Source organism: Quercus lobata, chromosome 4, assembly GCF_001633185.2.
Source record: "Quercus lobata isolate SW786 chromosome 4, ValleyOak3.0 Primary Assembly, whole genome shotgun sequence".
Taxonomy (NCBI): domain Eukaryota; kingdom Viridiplantae; phylum Streptophyta; class Magnoliopsida; order Fagales; family Fagaceae; genus Quercus; species Quercus lobata.
The window spans coordinates 68,392,284-68,401,423 of NC_044907.1; positions in this window are offsets into that span (position 1 = coordinate 68,392,284).

Consider the following 9,140-nt stretch of genomic DNA (forward strand, 5'->3'; position numbering starts at 1 on the left):
AATTCAAGAGAATCTCAAATGTTGAGGTTGCTCATACTGCATGGAATATTCTTCAAATTGTGCATGAATGCACAAAGGCAGTTGAGATTAACAAACTGCAATAGTTAACAACTAGATTTGAAAGTATTAAAATGTCTGATGATGAATGTTTTGATGAATTCTATACTAAACTGAATGATATTGTTAACTTTGCTTATAATTTGGGTGAAATTTATGATCAACCTAAGACTGTTAAGAAGATACTTAGATCCCTAACTGAGGAATTTAGATCCAAAGTAACTGTCATTACTGAAAGCAAGAATGTGAACTCCATCACTGTTGATGAGCTTGTAGGATCTCTACAGTCCTATGAACTAGACCTATCTAAGACAAAAAAATCCAAATCAATGGCTCTTAAGTCAGTTGATGATGTTGATAAGAATGAATTTGATGATGAACCCTCTTCTACAGAGATTGCATATCTTGCCAAGAACTTTAGAAACTTTCTTAGGAACAACAATAGAAGGGTAAGAGGTAAAAACAATGCTGAACCTAGGAATTTTAGGAGGAATAAACCCATTAAAGTGAACAATACTGATAAACCTAAAAAGAAAGTAGGTTAAACCTCTAATAATTCTTTGGGTCAACAATGTTTTGGTTGTCAAGATTATGGTCATGTAAAATCAGAATGTCTTACATTCTTAAGATCAAAGGGTAAAGCTATGGTTGTAACCCTTAATGATGATGAAGTTTCTGATCATGAGTCTGGTAGTGATGAGGATGGAAACTTCATTGCTTTCACAGCTACCGTTGTAGTTGATGAAAGTGTTGTGGTTGAAGAGAATCATTCTGATGGAGAACTCTTTGAAAGTGCTGATTTGTAAAAAGTTTTTAATAAGTTTTGCAAGGTTACTGCAAAGGATGCAATGAATGTTAACTTAGGTTTAAAGAAAATTGCTTCCTTTGAGCTTGATAAGAAAATTTTGTTATTGAAATTGTTTGTTGCTAATGAATTGGTTGATAAGGTGAAGACTGAAAACATGGTGTTACTTGATAAGATAAAGAACTTAGAACTAGAATTATCTGTTACTAGAAAGCAAACTAATAGGTCTACTAGTTCTAAACTTGATCTCATGTTGAGCATTTAGAAGTCTTCCTTAAACAAAACTGGTCTAGGTTTTGTAGATAGCATCTTTGTATCTGAAACTCATTCCACAAACTTTGTTTCTTCTTTTGAGCTCCCCCAAGAGTGAGATTGTCAAACCAGTAGAAGTCACACCACCTCCTAGGAAGATTAGGGTTGATCTTAAAGAGTTTAAGCCTAAGAATCCTACCCTCCCTAAGGATAAGTTGCATGATAGACTTTTATGGGTTTGTCATTTTTGTGGAAAGACTAAGCATATTCACCCAAACTGTTTCAAGTTGCAAGCTGCTAAGCGAGCAAATAAGGCAAAAGTATATGTACCTTAAGCATAAGATCCTATGGTACTTATTGGTGAATTGGTAAAGACACTAAACTTTTATACCAATCCTAGAGTTTCTCATCATTCTAATATAAATAATAACTCCAATGCAAGAGTTGCATCTAAAAGGTTTTGGATGCAAAAGGCTCAATCTAATTGAGTCTTTTTGACATGGTCCTTGTGCTTCATTTCAATATTCTTTGTGACCATTCTTCTTTTGCTGTTTTTTTTTTTTTTTTTTTTTTTTTCTTTTCTTTTAGGATTTGCATTGCATAACATTCATGCATTTCATGATAGGTTGGTTTTGTTATTCCTTTTAAAAATTTTAAAAAATAAATAAATAAAAAAAGGAAGGAAAAATGTGTTTTGTATTATTTTTCTTAGACTTGTAATCAACGTTGGCCATATTATCTTTACATAACATGCTTGTGTACCTTGTTTAGCTTGGATAAGCTTATTTTACTGCACTTTGCTAGTTTTAGCTATGTAGTGTAGGAGTTGTTTATAGTTTTTGATCACTTGATCTTGATTTTGAAGTCACATGCTTTTGATTGTTTGGACTAGAACTTAATGAGAAATGTATAAATAACCATCTCATCACTATTTACTAGCCAATCATGAGCACCATAGTGCATATCATAAGATTTGTACTCGAGAAAGTGTAGCATATGTACAAAAAGAAAATAAGGTGTAGCCTTGGATTAAAAGTAAAATTGGTGTGTACATTTTTGGGCTATAATAAAGATGACACAATGAAATAAAATTGGTGTGTACAGTATCTGGCTAATCTAATAATTTCACAATGAAATAAAATTGGTGTGTACATTATGAGACAAAACAAGAAACTTACATGATTGCAAGCTTGTTTTCTAGGAGATGTGAGAGTTATATGATGTATCTTTTTAGGTAATAGTCTCTTTCAAAATTATGTGATGAATTTTGTAGAAATTATGATTGATTACTATATATATATATATCATCTCACATGTATCTCTTGCTATTGCTAGTTGCACACACTACACAAATTATTTTTTTCTAAACTTAGTACATGATGTTGTGAGTGAATTTTTTTTGGCCATCCAAGGTTATATGTTCTTTGACTTTGATGCAAAATATGTTTAATGTTTGAGTTTTGGGGACAAATTAGCTGAAAAACTTGTTTTTGGAAGATCTGGGTTAAATTCAAGTGTTTTTGAAAAATTTTTAATCTCATACGCATGCATTTCTTTCATGAAATATTGTGATTTGAGGAGTTTCTACATAAAATTGCTCTGTTTTTCAAAAATCCCATTTTTCCAGATTTTCAATCAATCGAATATGTTGCTTAACCAATAAAAAAATGCGATAAAAACTTTGGTTTGAATCTGCCTAACTCGATTGGTGCTCGATTGATCGAATTTAATTTTCGATCAATTGAAGCTAATTTTCGATTGATGGAAGCTAATTTTTGACTAATCAAAAATCGGTCAGTGAGTGTTTTAAAAAGAAGTTTCTCATGTATTCTTCATACCTTTCAAACTTTTTCAAACACTCCTCTCACTGTTTTTTCTTGACTGATCCAATCTAAAGCATTTTTGTCATTTTCTTCCTCAAATTTCTCAAAGGCTTTTGTCTTCAAGCTTGAGTAAGTCTCTTTTACCCTTTCTTTTTCATTAAAATCACATTTTTCATGCATTATTATGCATTTTCATTGAAAATTTCGAACAAAGCATTTTTTGGATTTGAGATCATTTCAATTTTTTTAATCAAAATAAATCAATGGTTTTTGTTCTTAGATGATAATAACATGATTCCCATGCATTAATTTGATTAATTTTGTGATTTGTAAAAATTGAAATTTCTAGGGCTTGAAACTTTGTGAAATTGGGGATTTTGTTCAATTGGGCTAAAATTGTTGCAATTGATTTGTGTTACTGATTGATTATATCATTATATGATGTTTTCTAACTAATGTAATGATTAATTAATCAATTTGGTTTAATTTTTGGAATTGGGCTTTTCAAATTTTGGGGTTTTTGAACTAAAACTCTATGTTCAAGTTAGTTGATGGTTTATAAAGTAAAATTGAACAAATTTCAATGCATTAGAGCATGCATCATACGTTCATTCATTTCATGCATCATATAGATTATTATTTTCTATATTTTTTGTGTTCTAACCCTCTCTAATGCAGTTTGCCCTTGGTTTTTTGTTTTCTTTCTTTGTTTTCTGTTTCTGTCTTTCCTTTCCAACCCTTAGCATCATGGTTAGAAAGACTAGAGCAAAGAAAACCACCACCCCCTCTACCTTGGCTTTTAAGAACTAAGAAAAATCAAGAAACCAATGAGAAGCTAAACATTTATAGGTTGGTCTGGCCTGAGCATAAGGTCATATTAGATGAGTTAGATCTAGAGATATGTAGGAACTTTGAGCATAGGGGCCGGTTACCACTCTTAGACATTGAGCATCCACCTCCGGTTGCTTTGATTAGAGAGTTCTATTCAAACCTCTCTATCCACTCGATGATTCCAACACTCAGTATGTGAGGAGTTTGATAAGGGGTGAAGAGTATGTCATTACTCTTGCTGTAGTGGCCTCTGCTCTTGGTGTACCTTTGGTACAATAGCCTATGTACGCTTACAATGAGACCCTTCCTCTTGATGACATTACGTCTTTCATCACCAATACTACCATCAGTTAGGGTACTGATCCTCGTGTCACAACCCATGAGCTTACTGAGCTCAATTATTTATTTTTTGGATTTCTTGTCATTCCATCTGGCCCATCTTTCATCTTCACACTATTCCCATTGAGAGATGTGCATTTTTGTATGCCCTTGTTACTGACGCTCCTATGAGTTTTTCTACTTTTTTCATACAATCTCTTGTTGAGGCATATAGGAGTAGTGCAAAATCTCATGGTCTTTTCTTTCCAGTTTTTATTCATAGGATTCTTTTAGATTTAGGTTTAGAGGATTTTCCTGCGTTTGAGCCCGTACATATCATAGCTCTTATAGGTGCCACCTTTCTTCTGCAAAGAGCAGCTCAGTTGAAAGCTAGCTTTAAACACCCTAGAGTCAAGTCTTCTACAGGTGCATCTAGGCCTCCTACTTCTGGTGACCCCACTACTAAGGAATTTGTAGACCCTACAGCTTCTGTTGAGCCTCCTGCTTCTTCATCGAGCGATTCTTCTATTCGGAGTATGCTGGACAATGTCATGATTGTTCAAGCGGTGCATGGTCAGCTTCTTTTGGATGTGCTCACTAAGCTTCAGGCTTTACGAGTAGATTTGGCAAGTACTAGAGGATCTACTCCACAACCTCCACCTTTTGATGATGAGTCATGATTGCCCTTTGGCAATTCGTCACAAAAATGGGGGAGTACATATGCATGTTGATATTGGGAGTTTTTGTTTTGGATCTAGATTGTATCTAGGACCTTGATGTACTTTGTTTTGGCTTTTAATGTATTTTTTGGCTTTTGATGTATTTATCATTTATTGGTTGTATATGTTAGGGGGAGACATTATATTTTTTTTTTCTTTTATTGTTTCTTGATTCACATATAATACACTGGTTATTAATTTATATTATAGGTTATTCATGGTATATGTCTTATTTTATGTTTTGTGAAATCAAGAATTTATTTTGGTTTACTTGTATTTTCCACACATGCGTTTATGTGTTTGTTGAGTGTTTTAGGAATTTACAGGTTAATTTAGTCGCGATTGTTGTTTATACTGGCAACTGATAGATGGTAGTTAGGTTGAATTGTGTTTGGGCATTTTAAATTTGAATGGGCTATTTGTAACTTTGAGCATTTCATTTTTGTGATGTGTTTTGTCACAGATTGCCAAAGGGAGAGTTTGTTAGGTTCTAAGACTTTAGGAACTAAATGTATTAGAACTTCAATTTGTAATGTGTTGGCAAACCATGATCAAAACATTAAGTCTAGGTTTAGTCTTGCTCAAAGTGTGTTTATTTGTAAAATTGGAATCGAGTGATTGCAGGATTTACTGGTCTAAATATGCAAGACTCGATTGATCGAAAATTAGACTCGATCAATCGAATCTTGTGCAAATTTATTTTTCTGTAGAATTTCTAATTCAGCCCAAGTCTGTTTGACGTGTAGGGTTTTATGTTTTACTCCAAGTATAAAAAGAAAAAACCTAGCTACGTTTTAGAAGTCTTTGATGTGTTGTGTGTTGAATCTCTAGTGAGATCTAGAGGTGTTTACCTTCATACACACTTAGGGTTATCAAGATCAAGATTCATGTCAAGAACTTGGTAATCACTTCAGTTGCTGCATAAAGAACTTAAAGAAGATTTGAAACCTTTGAGTGAAGTCTCAAAGTCATAAGTGGGAGTACTTGTGGTTGTAGTGGATCATGGAAAGAAGTAGTCTGTGGACTCAGAGCTATCACGTGGTCATGGTAGTAAGTTTTCTATTCAAGGTAGTAATAGTATGTTAGTGGTCTAAGTTCTATTGTACAAATTTCAATTCTTTCATAATGGATCTGTTTTACCTTGAGGATAGATAGGTTAAATCCTCCCCAGATTTTTTACCGGTTTGGTTTTCCTGGGTTATCATATCGTGTGTTCTTTATATTTCCGCATTATTTACATGATATGGTTTGAATGTGTTAACCTAGATTTGAATAATTTATCTAAGTAATCACTTGGCTAAATAACAAGGTTAAACAACTTGTGTTTTAAGGGGTCTAAAATCGTACATATAGAATGCCATATGTAAATTTCTTTATTGAGATATAATTCAAAATGTGGATTTCTTCTCAGTAGAGAGTGAGTCAATAATTAGGTTAAACAACTTGTGTTTTAAGGGGTCTAAAATTGTACGTATAGAATGCCATATGTAAATTTCTTTATAGTGATATAATTCAAAATGTGGATTTCTTCTCAGTAGAGAGTGACTCAATAAAGTTGTAATTTGTTTATTTTTTTGGGTGGAGGGTGGTTGGGGGCTAATAATAAAGATGTAATTTGATATTTATTTAATACAAAGTGTGATAATAAAGATTCAATTACTTTTCTTTTATGCCATATATCTTACAATGAGCAAGAGTACGAAATACACTCAATTTTGTGCCCCTAAAAAAAAAAAAAAAACAATATATGTAATGTATTGATCAAGAATCTTATGGTTTAGTAACATTATCCAATTTTTCTTTTGAGCATCACTTGTAAAGAAAAAGAAAAAAAAAGTGCAATGTACTGACAAAGAAGTTGCATTACTTTAGAATTAATGAAGGTCCTTGATACTATTGATAAATTCTGTTTCACAAACCAAAAACATGTCGTTTTCTCATATTGAGATACTGATAAATGCTTATTCATTATTGTATATGAGATCCAAGCAAACAAGCTAAACTAATTGTATTGGACCAGGAGCTATTGTACAACCCACAAGACATTATCAACTTCAAGTGAATGCTAGCGTGAACGCATGTGCATAATGGCATGCACTACTTCTAAACAAAAAGGAAAATAATTATTCACATTTCTTTTTTTGTTAGGTTCTTCCTTTAGGTTTATCAATCTGCACCCACTACCTAAATCTTACGCACCCTTTTATCACCTAAAAATAAAGATAATTATAGGTTTACAAAGATAATTATAGGTTTACATCATACTAGTAATGTAAGTCATACATTATGGACTAAATAAATGTGTAAAATCAGTGGCAGAGCCAGAAAATTTCCTCAAGGGGGCCAAGCTAAATATATATGAAAAGTTTAATCCAAAGAATTACATCTATAATAATAATAATAATAATAATAATAATAATAATAATAATGATAATAATTGATGATACATGAAAATTAGTAGGCTAGAATGCTTCGGGCTAGGGTGATAGCTGTGAGTCCTGAAAAGAAATAAAGAACTGTCAAGGGTGACCGGTATAACCCGGCCAAGGATCTTCTGACAATTAAGTCAATTTTCTCTTTAGAGCACAAGGATGGGAAAATAGTGAATGGTGATACTTACCTTGGGTGAGTAGGATTTGTTCCTTTTATAGAGAGTTAGAAGTTGGTCTACTTGTTCAGACTCACTACCACCATCAATGATATGAGTAGTTAATGGAGAAAATGGGAGAAAGCTCGAAAATGTGTGAAAACACAAGAGCTATTTAGACCCCCAAATTAAAATTACAGCTCGGTTGATTTTACTCTAATTTAAACTAAGTGTGAAATAGAGTAAATGCGAATCGATAAACAATGTAACTACTCTAAGCCATATTCAACATATCATAGCAGTAAAATGAAAGCTAAAAGAGTAGGGAAGAACAATACAAACACATGATAACATGCCGATGTGTTATCGAAGAGGAAACTGAAGTATTCGACGAAAAACCTCTTCGCCGCCCTCCAAGCGATAAATCGATCCGCTAGAGAATAAGTTGGAGTACACAAATAACAAAAGACCCTCCAAGCCTAGTCTACCCCATGTACTTGAGCCCTCCAAGTTCCTGCTACCAAATGACTTCGCCAAGCTTTGTCTTCTCTAGCTCTTCAAATCACGCAATTCAGGCCGATTGCATCCACCAAACAAATGGCTTCTTCCAATGCTTCCCAGCAACACCAAAACCTCACTTTACACTCAGGATGGGTGTGGTAAGTGTTTGGATTATCAACCTCTCAAGGATTTGGAAATGGAGAGGTAGGAGTTGAGGAAAACCACAATGAATTGTGTAGAAGATTATGGGTATAACAATCTCTAACTCTCAAGAGTTGTGGCTAAGGTTTTCTCTCTAAAAAGCACTCCTCAACATATGTGGGTAATGTGGGTATATATAGTCTGGGTAGGGACAAGGTGTATTAGATATGACAAATTGGCAAAACAGAATGTTTCACGAGTATCTAACGGGAATGCCTTACCCATTAGACACTCGTGAAAACCAGTTGTCACCATCTGTCATGACTCTTCGCATTCCAGTCATGTGCTGAGCACATGCTTCACTTCGCAGGAAGGCTACTTGCGAGCTACTTGCGAAAAATTCTTTGGTCTTCAATTGCCTTGAGTCTTCACACTCTCTCTCACACACAACTCTTACAACAAAATCCCATATAAAATACAGGGTACAAAAAATTGAACATAATTACAATCAAATTTGGCACAGAATTAAAGCCAACACAAAATAGTTGTAAATCATAGCTTTTCAATGGGTAAATGAAATACATGGAGCGAATTACGAGGAACTCCTTCCACATTTTGAGAGTAGTACACTATGGCCAAATCATAAAAGAGTTTATGAGAAGTCTTTTTGTAGAATTCACCAAGTATTATTTGGTCGTCCTTATGTTTGTATTATGGACGACCCACCTGGTCTTGTTACAAAGGGACTTATATTGTTTCCTAAGTACAATGTTCTTGTTCTCCTCTTCTTAAGGTTTCGTGGATGTGGTGACTATGGACGGTCATCATGGACGAACATCCTTATTAGTCCCCGTTAGTTGCCCCCTTGTCCTTGTGTCATCCACACCATTATCTTTTTCTTCAACTATTAATTATTTATTAAAAGACTAGTCAGGGAATGTACCAAGGAAGTTGACCCATGGCTTAATCTTAGAGGCCTTCAGGTCGAGTTGCTTCATTTTTCAAAAATATGCCACGTGGCACATTTTAATTGGTCTGTGTTGCTTCAGTGTCCTATCCTATTGGCTATAAATAGGAGAATACCCCTTTTACCCTTCCACATTTTT